This window comes from Watersipora subatra, chromosome 7 (assembly GCF_963576615.1).
Source record: "Watersipora subatra chromosome 7, tzWatSuba1.1, whole genome shotgun sequence".
Classification (NCBI taxonomy): Eukaryota; Metazoa; Bryozoa; class Gymnolaemata; order Cheilostomatida; family Watersiporidae; genus Watersipora; species Watersipora subatra.
In genome coordinates, this window is record NC_088714.1 from 62005108 (window position 1) to 62022272 (window position 17165).

A 17165-nucleotide genomic window follows, 5' to 3' on the forward strand; every position below is an offset into this window, starting at 1 on the left:
CTTATTATATATGTATCTACTATTTGTTATTTTTGATCAGTGGCACTTGTAAACATGACAACTTTAATATATTATACAGAGTACCGATAATGACAATAAAGCATACACTCATATTAATAACAAATAATTGGTTCTTACAAATGAATGAGATGCTGTGAATTGTAAAATATTCCAAGATGTCTGAGCTTATGTAACAAATGCATAGAAAATATTTTAAAAGACCCTCTGTCAATTATGAAAAAGTTTCGAGCCGTTAATACTGTTGACCAATAATCGATTGTGAGCCAGCTACATATTATTGAAATATAACATAATTATTGGTTTGTTATAACTTACAATGAGTGCTTCACCTTATACTACAAACAGCTAGTTCAATCAATGACTCATCTTATAGTACAAAAGCTAGTTCAATGACTCATCTTATGTGCAAAAGCTAGTTCAATCAATGACTCATCTTATAGTACAAAAGCAAGTTCAATCAATGACTCATCTTATAGTACAAAAGCTAGTTCAATCAATGACTCATCTTATAGTACAAAAGCTAGTTCAATCAATGACTCATCTTATAGTACAAAAGCTAGTTTAATCAATGACTCATCTTATAGTACAAAAGCTAGTTCAATCAATGACTCATCTTATAGTACAAAAGCTAGTTCAATCAATGACTCATCTTATAGTACAAAAGCTAGTTTAATCAATGACTCATCTTATAGTACAAAAGCAAGTTCAATCAATGACTCATCTTATAGTACAAAAGCTAGTTCAATCAATGACTCATCTTATAGTACAAAAGCTAGTTCAATCAATGACTCATCTTATAGTACAAAAGCTAGTTTAATCAATGACTCATCTTATAGTACAAAAGCTAGTTCAATCAATGACTTATCTTATAGTACAAAAGCTAGTTCAATCAATGACTCATCTTATAGTACAAAAGCTAGTTCAATCAATGACTCATCTTATAGTACAAAAGCTAGTTCAATCAATGACTCATCTTATAGTACAAAAGCTAGCTCAATCAATGACTCATCTTATAGTGCAAAAGCTAGTTTAATCAATGACTCATCTTATAGTACAAAAGCTAGTTTAATCAATGACTCATCTTATAGTACAAAAGCTAGTTCAATCAATGACTCATCTTATAGTACAAAAGCTAGTTCAATCAATGACTCATCTTATAGTACAAAAGCTAGTTCAATCAATGACTCATCTTATAGTACAAAAGCTAGTTCAATCAATGACTCATCTTATAGTACAAAAGCTAGTTCAATCAATGACTCATCTTATAGTACAAAAGCTAGTTCAATCAATGACTCATCTTATAGTACAAAAGCTAGTTCAATCAATGACTCATCTTATAGTACAAAAGCTAGTTCAATCAATGACTCATCTTATGTGCGAAATTAAAATGCTTGACTACTACTTTGCTTGACTATTGATATATTAGATTTTTGACTAGTACATCAAATATAGAATGTTGTTGTCTTTTTCAGAGCATTTTAGTATAACCTAATATTTTATGAGCCATTGCTGTGAGAATCCTTAGTAGTTGTCTGCTTTTGGCAGTTAGTTCATTAGCCTTGTACCGCTTGAAAATTTGCGCAGTAAGGCCCATAATTTAATGGGTGAGTTAAAATCCTCCAGAATTGAAAAATCTAAGTTCAAAACCTCTCAGAAGCAAATTTTTTGTTCCAAAAACTTTCTCACTGAAAGTGGACACATGGACAGACAGACCAACAAATATTGAGATGCATATAAATGGTTCAGTTTGAATAGCTAGGCTCAGACTTACCTCATTAGTCTGATGAGCTATAAAGAAGGAGATGTAATCATCAACACTCCCTGACCAGTCTAACCTTTTCACTGATTCCTTCAGCCTGTAAGTATATTACAATGAAACTCCTTATAATATGATACCAATGATAATACATGTATATACTTACTTGCTAAAACAAATATCATATTAGCAAGTTGAGCTTGTATAATCAGTGCAACAGATGTCATGATTGCAAAACTGGTCATGGACTATATGTATATACATTTGCAATACTGATTTATTTGCTATACATTTACATGTTTTTATTTATGCTGATTTCCGTTAGTAAGAGCCAATTTGAAACTTTGCGAAATGGTCAAGCTGAATTATGCGCTTCTAACCAATTTTATGTCGGCAGAAAACGATAAAATATACCTAGTTCATTCAAGTGAGTTAAGCACACACATTTAGGTGTTGCCAATTTAGATACTGATCAGATCTGCTAATATTAAGCTAAAAACTATCTTGACCCAGATACTGACCCAGATACTGACCAAGATACTGATCCAGAAATTAGACGTTGCATGGTTGAAATTTACATTAATCATTCATAATATAAACTAATTGCACAATTAATAGTTTGTTTGTCCAAATTTGTAATCCAAATACATAGGTGTATTGCACGGAATTCCAAGCTCATTAATGTTGTACCTTTTTGTTATCACAGATAAATATGGAAGATACAACGCATATTCCTTACATTATAATTTAAACCAAAATTATTTTTATCAAGTTCATGAACTTAGTTGGTCAGGTATGTCGAAATAATTTTGTTTAAGGTTCGTGTAATTTAGAGTTTTAATTTTTACTAGGTGAATGCCCGGCGTTGCCCGGGTAATAAAAGTTTTTGAACATAAAAATTATTTTTATTCAACATAAAACAACAGTTACCATTTAAATTTTTAACTTCATATCATGAAGGAAGTGCCTTGAGCAGATCAAATAACTTAGGAAACAAAATAAAACAAATATAAAAGTGTTTAAATGTAAATGTTGCATAGTTAGCAAGTAATAGCTTAAGTAAGTCTGTTTTGATATGAGTACAATAGAAGATGATTTGGTAATGATACAACTAATAGGAACTAAAAAAAACAAAAAAATCATCAATATGTTGAATTAATAACAACAATTTGGGCATGGAAGCGTGCGTGTATTAAAAAAGGTTACTGCTCCATCAGACACTATCCATCAAAAGTTTGAATATGACGATACTGCTACCTCTTAACACTGATATAAAGGTAAAATTGAGATATCGGACTGTCTTTGTCTGATAATTTGTCTGACCGTATGGAGAGAGAATGTAGAAACCACTCCTATTTAAGATAATACAATTGTTTGCGATAACAGTTTTAGATTTCATCGATTTAGCAACTGAACCTTACGTAAAACCGGAAATAGAAGTTCACGAAAACAAAAAAAGCATTGTGTTTCATAAAGTTAATAGAGTTCATACAGTTTTGAATAATACATCATTTAGCATGTAAAATCGGGAAAAGAATGTATATGGTATAGCAAGAGCTATGAACCATAAGAGCTTTCGTAGACTCGTGGTTAGACAAGTAGATTACAAATCAGCAATCTTTGTGAGTTCAACTCCAACTGGATGCAAAATTTTAATTCTCTGATTTTAATAACTATAGCTGGACATACCGAAAGACATACACACTTACCTACAAACTTTGGAATATATAGATAGTTTAAAGAGTTGTGTTCTTTATATTACGTTAAAGGCAGTCATTCAACTTGCTTGTTTTTTTTCCTCACGCTTATGCTACTCCTAAACTAGAAAGGCTGAAAGTACACTTCACTGCTCACACAATTTTACAATGACAAACTACTAACCAGACAATAACATCTGAATCATATTACCTACTAACACAGTAATGAACACTTACCAGTAATTAAATTGTTACAGCAGTAGACTAAAATACCATCATGGTGATAAATAATAACTTTATAGAAAATAACTCATTTTTATAAAGTTTCATTTAAAGTTATACAAAAAAACGTATAGGTTTTTATAAAGTTCTATAAACTTCATTTTATTAAATTGATAGAGCTCAATAAACTTCATATACTTCAATAACTTATAAAAAAAATTATATTAGCTAAATTGGGCAGCTAATATCAAATCAGGTACTTCACATTTTTAGCTGTGCCAATAGTGATATCAGGAGCATCTTCAATATTAGAGTAAAAATTCACTTCATACTTAAACTGGCCAACTTGCATATATAAATCTTTAATTATTAGACTCACTTCAAATAGAGGTAGTAGTCAACAGCAATATATAGTTCAACAGTGTAAGTAGTTTGAGGGAGCGTGTTCCTTTTTTTCCTTTCTCCATTTCTGTTGAGCAACTCCTCCAAATGGTCACAAGATTGTTTTATTCTTTCAGCACCTTCTGAGCCTTCTGCAGGTACTGCAAAGACATACCCACAAGAGAATGATTGACATTAGGAGATTTAAATCGTACTTAAAGTTGTAAATATTAAAACAATTAAACTGTTAACTGCTTGTTGTTTTACTTACATATATACATATGAGTATAAACTATAAACTAAGAACATTTTTTTACAATTTGTGTCTCAACAATATAAAAATTAAAAGTATTTAAAATTGTCTCAAACAAATTTGTCTTTTCTACTCTAAGATTAGTTTAAATTTACCAATGAAAGCAGTACAAGATGATTATACATCTTAACTTATTAAAAATGCTAAACATGTTAAAGGCTGTAAAACTTAACAAAGACAGTTTGTTGTCATTTTAATTGATGACCACAAAGTTAGATAACTGAGATATTATTGATAGTTTTACATACATGTAAAACGTGAGATCTGAATGTTTTGTGATTCTTTGCCTCAAAGCCATTTTGAGTTCTGCCAGGCTATAACCATAAAATTGTCTTTACTAGGAATATTATGGCAATTTTCTAGTTCAAATATAAAATTTGTTAAGAATTGGTTAAGCTGATAACTCTGCATAATGCTAGAACGCTGCTAGATTTACCATATTATAAATGTTTTTACTAAACCCACGGTAAAAACATTGTGCATTAAAAATGGATTTACTCAAAATTTTTGTAGATTTTATCAATATTTTTTATCATTTGAAGAATAGGTTCATAGAATCATTTTAGCGAACGCTCATCCATTTTACTCAACAAACTCTTTTTGATGCCACAGAAGTCAACTGTAGTAGATTTTTAGTTTCTATTCAAATAGTAAAATTTAAAAGTAACACATAGATGCATTTATTGCATTAGAAATGCCTAAGCTATAAATTAATTGCAAACCTTTCTATTATATAGCGGTAAGGATATTGCTGCTTATTTTACATTTGTTACATTTTTAGCCTGTTCGACAACTGTGTCCAACTATTGTAATAGTGAGTAAATAGTTTAACTAACTGCAATAAATAATATCACAAATAACAAAAGATAGTTCCTTAATTATTAATGGCTAAATAATAATACAGCTGGCTTTATGCATAAAGCCATAAAGCCAGTGGCAGCGTTTAACATGAAGCCATAAAAGATTTGCATGTTTTTGAAACAGGTGCCCATTTATTCCGTGGTATAGTCAGTTGGACAGCGTAGTGTACCCGATAAATCGCTGTACGGGTACATGTAGTAAATGTAGATATTCTATATATCATTAATGTTACTTATTACAATTTAGTACTATGTATATTGTTGGCTTTATGCATAAAGCCATACCAGAAGAAAAATTTGTAAAACAACACCAGAAGAAAAATGTTTGCCTTTACGTGGAAAAAAAACACTTGCACTCATGTAGCCAACAAAACTATTGTAATCAATATAGATCTGTAGTAGACACATCAGCCCGTGCAGTATGAATTACACAGAAATAAACACAGTACACAGAAATAAACACAGTACACATAAATAAACAAACATCTTCATTTAAAAGTTAGAGTGGTACATGCTGTAATAATCTTATTCATTGAGCTCAACTACTTCTGCTATTTTAAATGACTAACCCTCACTTGATTTACAAAAATACATCGATGCTTATCAGTTAATCAGTAATTCTGTACGAGCAATGCCAAATTTGTGCTCTATAGTTAAAAAAATTAATTAATATTTTATTTAACTGACAAACGTAATCATTTGCTGGCCGCTTCTTTTTGCCAGCTTTATCTTCAGCTTGTAACTCTCTAAAAATTGCCCTAGCTCTTTGAACTCTGTCGTTGTCATGGGAGCCAGGTTTAGGTTATGTAATAACAAAGACTTACTAAGACCGGGCTTGCCCAATTATAACACTGAGCATCTCAAGAAGTAATGTCAAACACAAATTATATATGTACATCTAGATGCCTGTAAAAGAAACCGATTAACTCGCTCAGGTGAAATTAGTTTTTCAATTTGTTGATTCTAATAATTTTCAACTTTAAAATGACTTTTATCAGTAAAAACAATCTTATTTTTTTAACAAGAAATAAAAGAATGCAAAATGTCGCATTCATTTGTTTACTGACTGGGCAAAGCTTTGAAATATCTTATGAAATTATTAGAAGCATAATGGTTAAAACAATTTGAATTAAAAAACTAACTGCAGACTCAAAATGGGAAATCAAATTAGCCTCAGAAAATGGAAAAAGTACAAAAAAAGTTTGAAACAAGTTCTACCTTCTATATCAGCATGGCAGCAATATTTTACAAAATGATCAGTAGTCTTCTGTTTACTCAGCTTTTCAAAAACAACTTTTAAATAATTTATTTTACATAAAATGTAGCTCTATAAGATATACCACTGTCTTTTTTGTATACTTAAAGAAACGGACAAATTATAACATCATACAAGATAAGGAGACAGATAATAAAGCTATGAATCGACTCTAGCGAGTCGATGCCAAACTATGAGTTACCTTCCTTGTTAAAAACACAGCCAAACTAGTCTACTTTGGTGTGACTTTTTGAGAGTATCGAAAACAAACCATTTGTGTTTCAACTCATTAGATACGGTATGAACTGCTACTCTCCACTATTATATCTCTATAGTGAGGAATGCTAACCTACACATTTGTATAGGGTAGAAGGTGACTGCACCTCATACATCATTAGTTTCTAGCTTATACTCACCCAAATAATCTGATCTGTATTTAGGGTTCCCTGTAGAGCATTTTCTGACAAAATGGTCTCTCTAGATTCTAAACTTTGCTTGTGTACTTTAGGATAGTAGGGCTCTATTTCATAGCTTTCATTGTTAAACAGAAAACTTCCTCGCTGAAATGAAATCAATTTTAAGCTAGTTATTTTATGTTCTTCACACACAAAAATTAATAAATGAAAATATCAAAGCAGATGTGCTATGAATCAATCAACGAATAGGGAAGTTTTCGTAATTTAAAATTGAATTTATCATGAGTTGCATAAACACCTGATATTTTAAAACAGTTTGATAAAAACCGTGCTAATTTTCAAAGTTTTAAAACTCAAAAAATTTATTTTTCAATATTGTATCTACAAATTTAGCAAGTTTTAGAAAAACTATCAAAATTAGCTTGCAAAGGTAATTTTTAAGGAACAAATGAACAATACCTTCTGGCTCATAAAGACCTACAAATCATTATAGTATACGTCATAATTACCTACCAATGCAAACATTTTGCCACTAAAGTTCGTCAGTGAGATAGAGGTATAATTCTTGAGATTCTGGTTAAATATCGCATGCTGCAACACCAATGCATACATGTGTAAGTTTGTCAACGATATAAGCATAATGTTCACAACTGGCAATTTCTAAGTTTAGCAAATACAACAGATATCATCCTTAATAAACATTCAGTAACAGGACTTGTTTAAAAGACAACTTACATGTATTTTAGCAATATAGATTAGCTTTAAAGTTATGGCACTCAAGCAATGTCAAGGTTACATAATATGACAAATAAAGTTACAGCTGATCCAATCCTCATGTTGGTATAAGGCATATACCAGAGGTATATACCAGGTAGCAGGTATATACCAAATTTAATACATGATATAATCTTAATATAATGTACATTAGGTTTGAAGAAATGTACTACTGAAGGATAACCACTAATACTCGGGCTTCCATATGTTAAGGGGGGATAGAGAACAGTTCTAATTACATCCAGAGTAGTAATCACAAAATAAGGCTTAATCTTGCTACATATGACCATAATATCAGCGCCTATTAAAAGCAGTACATGTACCACTCATGAATCAGTATTTGTGAGACAATAATAAAATTAGAATAACAGTATTTTGACAACTGTTACTCTAATAGCAGCCTTGTTTGTCTGTCCATTTGTCTGAAGCCAAGCTAGAAGAGTTAAAGTTTACCCGTATGTGAACTTGGATATGTTAATTGTGCAGCCAAGCATACTATTAACTGCTACACAGGACCAGCTTGCAGCGACACAGATTAATTGGGCACATATGGGACATGGGACTACCAGAGTACAGGTTACTATAATTATGTGGCAACAAGGGTTACTAACCGCTACAGCACAATGTTCAGTCACAAGGAAAAGTACAGAATATGTCACTATTATTTAGAAACATACTTGGTGATTCAAGTAACATGAAACATAACTTGTCTGAAAAAATCAAAGACACTCCGTAGCGTCATATTTCTAATAGTGTTTCATGACGTGAAAGTTATGTTATTTGCAAATGAACCGCTGGAGGGAACATCAGACTTAACAGAAATAGGGATATATACTATTATTTTTCAAGTATATACATGCACCAGGCCAAAAGCTCTCAAAATATTCAAGTACTAAAGTGCTATTTGCTACTGAAATTTTTTTCAACCTCTTGTACATTTACTCAACTAGGAAAATAATGCATACAACTTCAGAGAATATGCTTGTTTATTTCAAAAGAGAACTGTTGTTGATACATGTATGTAATGCACATTCCTTCGATTGCTTATCAAAGCACATGCTTCAGTTTCATAACCTAATGTAACTTATTGCAGCTTAAGTGTTGGGTGTTTCTATCATTAATCAACATGTCATTGAGCTTGAACATTACCAACACTTTTGGTCTCAATCTATAGATGCGCTCTAATAGGCAAACAGGGGTAGAAAGCTTTGTAGTATTTAACTAAAGTACGTGGTATTTTAATGTAGCTAGCAAACCAAGTTGTATTTTAGCAGCGGCGCAGTGGCATTTCCTAACTTACTATCAAATAAAGTTTCTGATGCTTTATTAAATACAGTTGCTTGACAGGAATTGTCTTGTTTTTTCTCATTGAATGCTTGTTTTGAAAAAAAAAACATCCATATTGAAAAATTCCATCTGCTACTAACAAGGCAGTCAAGAAGTTCATGACAAGGTGAAAGCAACTTTATCTTGTGAACAAAGTTCTTGAGGCTTAGGAAGAAGCGCTATATAGCCATAAAATGTTTGTTGATAATTAAAAACCTTAGCATATGCATCTACAGTATGACTACTTCAACAGCTCACATTCTGGGTATTAAGCTCTATAGTCTTACCTGTTAATAGGAAATACAGATTAAATAGTGGTAAAAGTCTTGAAAGGTTCTCTGAGAGCATTACTTTTTGCCATAGTGTAAACTGAGTGATCTTGAAAGATCGTAAAAAAAAAACATCCAAAAAGGGACCCTTAGCATTGGAGCATTTTATTAGCTATCAAATAAAACAATAATCAAAAATTTAAGTTTTCCTTTCTTTTAGAATAATTCATCGAACTTATTTATGGTAAAATCAGCACATAACACCAATTTAAGTTTACCGTTTACTTATAGCATATGTGCTCATTGCTAAGTCATAGTCATTACCACCATCACCATTGTAAAATAAATCATTGTATAATTATACAATTATAGTTAAGTAGATTGCTAGAGTTTGTGTAATTTAGATGAAACTGGTTTTGTCTGTTAAGCTAAATATCCATGTTTAATAAATGACTATGCAGTTTTATAACTATAGACCACAGACAGTTGAGTATAGATTAAAAGCTATAGACTATGAGATATAAACAATAATGAAGACTGTATACTGTAAACTGCATATTCTAGACTATAGATTATAAACTATAGACAGTGGAATAACTATTATGATAGTCTATAGATTATAAACTACACACTATAGATTAGAAGCTATAGACTATAACTGTAAAATGTAGTTTGCTGACTATAGACTGCACACTCTAGAGTGAAGAATGTGGGCTATAGACAGTAGAAAAAAGACTATGATTTAAAGACTATAGACCATAACCTACAGACCATGGCCCGCAGACTAAAGACGAGGTTCGTAGATTATGGACTGTATTTTATATAAGCTTTTGCTTAATGCTTATAGTCAAGTTAAAATTCACTTACGTGTTTTCAACACTATACCATTCTAAACTTTACATACACTGATAATAATCCTAACATAAACTTCTACTGAATTGTTCAGTGGCAGATACAGTAACACATCATTGAATATAAACATGCACAGAATTTAAGTAGGGTTTATCATAAACTATCTGTATTTTTTATTATTTGTGACTGTTTTGGATGTCTGAGGTGACCTGACTGCCAGAATCCTTTAGGATTAAAATGGACCAAACATGATTACTGTTAAAATGCTCAGATCAATGAAAGTGCAATTATGACATCGAAAGTTGCAAAGAGACCAGTAGAATAGAGATGTGTGCTGTTGCTAATTAGGGCTCAATAGCTATGGCAAACATAGCAACTAGTGATGTCATTTCAAACTTCCTTTTTTTATGCATGTAACCACAATAAAATTTTGTCAATTTTAATCTTGAAATACCATGGCATTCCAATCACCTCAAACATCAAAAACAATCGGAACGTATAAAAAAATGCTGATACTTTCTGATAAAATCTGCTAAAATTTTGTGTAACGTCATTTCTAAGAATGGCTGGTCTTTTGCTGCCATTTTATGAGTCATGTAAGCTCATTAATAATAAACTTAATGATTCGCTTCTAAATGAGTTCATGCTGAAAATGAAGCGTTAAAGTATTTCACATCATACTTGCCTCAGATCAATCACCACATAGGCGCCTGCACTAGTTATAATGTTGATAATCTTCCTCATATAACAAGTCGCACCACGCAAATAAATCTACTCAAAATATTTGGCTAAAAATTGGCTTGGTATCAAATTACTAAAACTGTTCGGTCATGGTTGAGTAGGAAAAGGTTTATGTTCTGAACCAGACGTAGCAAACACTGAAAGCTTGCAACTATTTTCCCTCCCCATACAAAATTTCACCTAAAAATTCTCTGAAGATGGCATATTTAATTATGTCAAACACAATAATATTATGAAATGGTACTACAGTTGAATTTAAACATCTGGACTTGAACCAAACATAGAAGACTTTTGGAAATAACTTAATCAATACCAGCCAGGTGAAAAACTGGCAAGCACTGGTAGAATTGCGCTAGAACCTCAATAGCAATGGTATGTACCATGTTTCTTTTTCACATGATGTGAGCCATCATGTTTGTTCCAGAGAATCTTTCCATCTTGTTTGGAACAATAAGTGTTACCCCAAGCTGGCACATTTTATTGTTTTGCGTGGCAAAAGCAATTGTTCTGTTATTGACGAGCTTTACATTTTTAATCTGTTATAAATTACTTGATAAATAACTCCACCATTTTTGTATTTATACCTATTAACGTACGCATGCAGACACTTATTAGTAACAATATACCAGTGCATATAACAAATGAGAACTATATACTATTCTCTGAATGATCTATATAATATTGCTTGTCAGAGTACATCTTGGTCCTCCAATGTGAGACCTGAACTATGGCAAATAGCAAAAAACTCAATATTATTCTTTGAACAAGGATGGAACTTAGCGTTACCACCCCTGCAAAGCACAAATTTATCTCAAAAATTTGCTACTGCGCGATGTATAAAATAGATCTATATATAGATATATTTTAGATATAGACCTATTATAGATCTATAAATGGATGTATTGTTACTTTAGTGTTTTATGTTTTTGTGTTATTTCAATATAACACTAGTAGTAACCGCAATATAAAGCTGCATGTTATAATCTTGATCAAAGTTAGTTATCAAACTAACTTTGATATTAACATCAATAAAAAACAAGAATACAACAAGGATAGAAATACAAATAACAGAAATGAAACAAGATTAACTGGTAATCATTCTAAAGACTTCTGAATGTGAGTTGCGACTGTTCTTAAAATGCGTTACACTCTATTATCTATTTCAATTGACTTGAAACATCCATTAATCTCCATATGATAATTTTATGGGGTATTTCAAAAGTTACTGTAAAAACTTTCAGTTTTACGTAATCTTTTTGCATATAGTTCCTTTAACACTTTCTAGTTTTAGCGTTTCTATATGCATAAAATAAAGATGGTGAACCCTTGGTTGATTTTAAACATAAGTCCATATTTTAAGAAGAGGTGAGAATAAGGAGAGAAAAAAGACGTAAGATGGTGCTTCAAACATTATGGTCAACTCACCCCAGACTCGCAAGTATTTAACCAGACCTACCAAAACCTGTTCTGTAAACTTACACTAATTTGAAGGCCATAGCTCAAAAAACCTTAAATTTGATATTTCAAGTTTACTCAAGGTTAAAATATGTGCGTACGTTGATGATCATAATAAATATCATTAGACAATTATAGAATAACAATAATAAGTTTGTTAAATAAAAATCGTTGTACAGCGGCATCTTTTTTATTTATATTGTTTGTTTTGTAACAAATATTCCTTTAGTTTCATATTCTTGCCTCTTTTAAAAGTTCAATAACTATAAATAACTATAAATTTATTTTTGTAAAAATTAGCATGAAAGAAGCTTGACCCGACTCAAAGTAAATAATTTGACACTTCAGCATGACCAGGCTCAAAATTATGGTTAGGTCAGGCTTGGGCTTAAGATCTCACCTCTAATTGGGAGTAGAACATCATTTTATATATGTCTTAATGACTGCTCAATCATGAAAAATACTTGCAATGCTGAAATAAAGTGAGAAAAAAAATTTACTTTGAAAAAATTATAAAACTATTTTAAAGAACTTATACTACAAGTTATTTGTATGCTTTTACAACCATAATTCAGGTTTGACCTAGATTTAAGGTGAACAAGGAAAAAATGCGGGAATCCCCTTCAAGTCTGGGAATAGTTTAGCCAAGAACATACAGATATTGATTAATGAGCGATCATAGCCATAATGCATACCTTATGATTTGCTCACTGCAAAGCTTTGGCTTTAGTAGCGCAATGTGAGAATTTAAAATGCTATACGAGGGCAGCATAGTAATTTACACTCTTTTATTCTATCTAATAGGTTTCACCTAAATGGTGAAAATAATTTTGCTTTCATGGAGTTATATAAGATTTAACAACAGTGACTAGGTAGCTCTATCATGCACTCTGTTGACTCTTATTATCAAGTAAGTACTACTACACTGAAAGTCCTGTGCATGTGAGAGATTGTCATGTGTAATGACTTCAGCTCAAATATTTGTCTACTCAGCGAGGTGCTCGAGTTTTCTAGATAGTTGAGCGCTGGCAGAAAATCTGAATATTTGGCATTGATCCCTGTGAGGTGCAATTTATTTTTTTAATGCTTTTGGCATGGCCTCAGATGAACGGACGTATGGGCATATAGATGAGCCCAGTTCTTGTAAAATGCACATACAGCGGTTGTAACTCAGTAATATGGTTCAAGTTGCAGCAGTAAATTGCTTCAACTTGAACGCTTTAACTGATATCAGCCACGTTGGCAGCTAGTGACGTTATTTCACTCATTTTTTTCTTCTGAGCATTTTAATTGGGATTTCGTTTGACAGTCAGGCTTTGCTAATTTTAGTCTTAAAAAATCCCAGCAGTCAGATCACTGCAAACATAGTGATAAAATAATACCAACAATTTCTGACTAATCTACTAAAATTCTGAGTAGTTTCATCTTTAAAATGCTTTTAGCAATGTTGAATACGCTTGACTTCTATCCACACAAAAACTTTAGCTAACGACAAAACTATATTGGCTTTTTGCAGTTGAGCAATTGAGTACAATGTAATTTTAATGGCTTAAACGCTTTGCTAAGAATTCAGATTCACAAGAGATTGTCTGTTCAAACAGAGACTAAAGCCTAATGATCTACCTTCATGTCGATGAGGGACGTAAGAGGTTTCCATTATCATCATTTGTGAAGTAAAGAATCTTTTTGTCCACAGCTTAGCTTTTTTTGAGATGCAATTTTATTTTGGAAGTTTGGAATTCATCATTTTCGCTCCAGTCAAGGTGAAGGCTAAAACTGTCTGGATGTTTATCAGGGACGGATGGTAGACTCAGTCGAGTCAATATCCAGTCTATAAAAGAAATAAGAAATTGGACAATTTTAACTTAGGCTCACCTAAATGCTGATACAACACAATACGAAATATGTAGAAGGAATGTCTTGAAACATGTTTTGACATATATGGAGCACCAAATTCATTACCGCCTTTTGAAATTTGCTATAGGTTGGTATATGTAGACTTTTTAAGTTTAGCTTACCTGTATGCTGACAAAAGTAGAATGCAAAACACACAGAATTAATTCTTCGAAATACCTATTGAGCTAGTTACAATAAATGTTTTCATCATCGTTCATTTTTCCTAAGAATAAACTCATGAATACTATTATATTATATTATTATATATGAAATGAAAGCAACTAGTTACACTACTAAATGATTAAGTTAGAACTAAAAAATACTTCAAAATCTTGTTAAGGAATATTAGAACTAGACGTTAGAAGCAGACTACAAACATTGTTTAACAAGACTGAGATTAAAGCACGCTGAAGTTTACTGGTAGTGTTTCAGTATTTTTAGCATTATTTTTTATATTACACTTATTGTCTGAGTAATTTGTGAGCTAACATTCTGAAATCAAATCTTTTTCACTGATCTAACATAGTAAGCTCTGTAAATTACGTGCTATTAGCAAAGCAAATGGTATAACCAGAATATTTTAAGCTTTATAGACTGTGTATATCGAATGTGTTCCCAAAGTTCCAAACAGTTAGTGCCAGATGCTTGGCTGTTTTTAACAAAGTACAGAATTCTTTAAAATTTTACTACCTATACTAAACAATCTTCACATTGCCTTGATAGTAAGTTTTCTTTTCCTAAAAATAAAAGTGGGTGCGTCTTTGTGAGGTTATGATTTTGGATAAAAGCGGGGAATTTGCAAATAAATACTAATGACCCAAAGTTTTTGGTGTAAAAAGCTAGTTTATCAGTTGTGATGCAGACCTAATGTACCTCTACAGTTCAGTATATTGTTTTCTATTTTTATACAGTCTAATTATTCTATGAATACATGAAGAAACAAGATGGCGGTTTAAACACCTCAGTAACACCGGTGTTACCATGTTAGTAGATACATAAACAATAAAAGAGATTTTTTAAAATGGATAAGGCTACTCTACCATTATTATTTATTGTATGATTCTGCTACAAAACTTACCAGAAGAAGCAGCAAAGTCAATAAGAAGGTATAAAATTATGCTCCATGCTATGTGCTTTATGTTGATAGAGTTTTTTAGTCAGCATTTATAATCAACAACCTAAAAAAAGAATGAAAACAGTTATGCGTAAACTCGGTTGACTTTTATACAACCAACCATCATGCATACCGAAATTAGCCAAGTCTTTCTGTTATCCAGTTTTACTACACATAATGTTAGTACAAGCTGTAAAACATCCACTCAAATTTCATGACTTTCTTTTGCTTAATGAAGCTATACATAATGATTTTTAAAAAACTCTTCAAACTGATTTGAAGGGTTCTTCTGAATATTTGAGCACAAAAATTGCATTATGATTGTTAAGACAATCATTATAACAGCATATGACAGTTTAATGCAATTCAGTTTTTGAAAGCTAGGCAGTTTCTTGAAGCTCTTTATCAAAACAGAAATACAACAACTGATAGCGATCAATAATCAGTTTAACAAGTTAAAAGTTTACTTAATTATAATTAAGTGAAGTTAATACTGCTTCATTTTGATTTTTCTGCATCATGATTTTACAACCTTTGTAAAGAGGAATGTTTGAAAGTTTCTTTATTTGTTTCATCTAACAGCTGAAATATTAAATATCATAATACAACATTCAATATACAAGTGAAATATTTATTTTACTTCAATTTAATGTTTCAAGTCTTTTCGTGGTTTGTGTCCTCGTTTTTTACGTGACAGTTACAGGTTCTCAACTCATTTCAACTTACGTGATATGAACAAATTGCATACAGACACTAATGACCATTTTGAAGTTATCATTGCCAGCTGCTTTAACAATCTTCCATCTAATATCCGTTCTCTTAGCAAAGAAAGGCATTTTAAACACTATTTGTCAGACTATTTATTCAATTTTAATGGCTAACTGTTGCTTTTTTTGTTATACTATTGTTGTATGGCCTAATTTGAAAAACATTTATATTTGTAAAATTAAATTATTGCCAATAAAGTACTATATATATATATTTGAAAAATTATTACGAAGAAAGTAAACTTTTAGTATTAGCGCAAATACTAAAAGTTTACTTTTCCGTAATAATTTTTCAAATATTTCATACTCCACTAATTATCTTTTAGGTTTTTAGTGTAGAGTTCTCTTTTTATATGCTTTTGCACCAGCTTTTAGTCTATATATATATATATATATATATATATATATATATATATATATATATATATATATATATATATATATATAAGACAGACAAGCTTAGAATATAAACAAGCATAGATAACTAGACCCACAACTACTGTTTTACCACAAATAACAAACATGAAATAATGTGTTCTTATGTTTGGAGAATGAACTTGACCTACCTCCGCAGCTAAGGTCTAACCAGGAACTGATCAAACAGCTATGCCATGTTTGTCTATGATATGTTCACACTTCACCGCGTTTTAGTGTACTGTGACACATGCCTTGCATACCACTTGTGAACCTTTCATAACTATAAATCAATACACATCTAGTAGATGAGTAAGTATAACAACTATTTACTTCTGTTCTATGTACGAAAAGTTTACAAGAGTCCACTGATGTAAAAGTAAACTGATGTGAACAAGTAAAGTTTGATAGACCTCTTTATCATATTTTTATAAGATAGTCTATATAAAAGATTTAGTGATTGTTCACCTGGCTTTTAAATAATGAGCTAGCTCACAGTACTGAATCTATCTGCTGTTTGAGTTTTTATTCTCCTGAGAGGCAAACAGAATATAAACCTGATAAAACTTGATACTGATAAAACACTTCTAAAGATAGACTTACGCAGGTTTTAATAGATTTTAACAGAAAGTATTT

At 31.3% G+C, this 17165-nt stretch overlaps 2 protein-coding genes across 2 annotated transcripts in view; one reads left to right on the plus strand and one right to left on the minus strand.

Annotated features, from left to right (window-relative positions):
• LOC137400959 (A disintegrin and metalloproteinase with thrombospondin motifs 16-like) overlaps positions 1–17165 on the plus strand; it is a 149698-nt gene that overhangs the window by 72944 nt on the left and 59589 nt on the right. The gene's annotated exons all lie outside the window — the stretch shown is intronic.
• The window catches only part of LOC137399666 (metalloprotease mig-17-like), a 119549-nt gene that overhangs the window by 17300 nt on the left and 85084 nt on the right, over positions 1–17165 (minus strand). The window contains exon 5 of the mRNA XM_068085853.1: positions 1793–1877. The gene's annotated coding sequence lies outside the window, so the exon portion shown is untranslated. The remainder of the gene's footprint in view (positions 1–1792; positions 1878–17165) is intronic.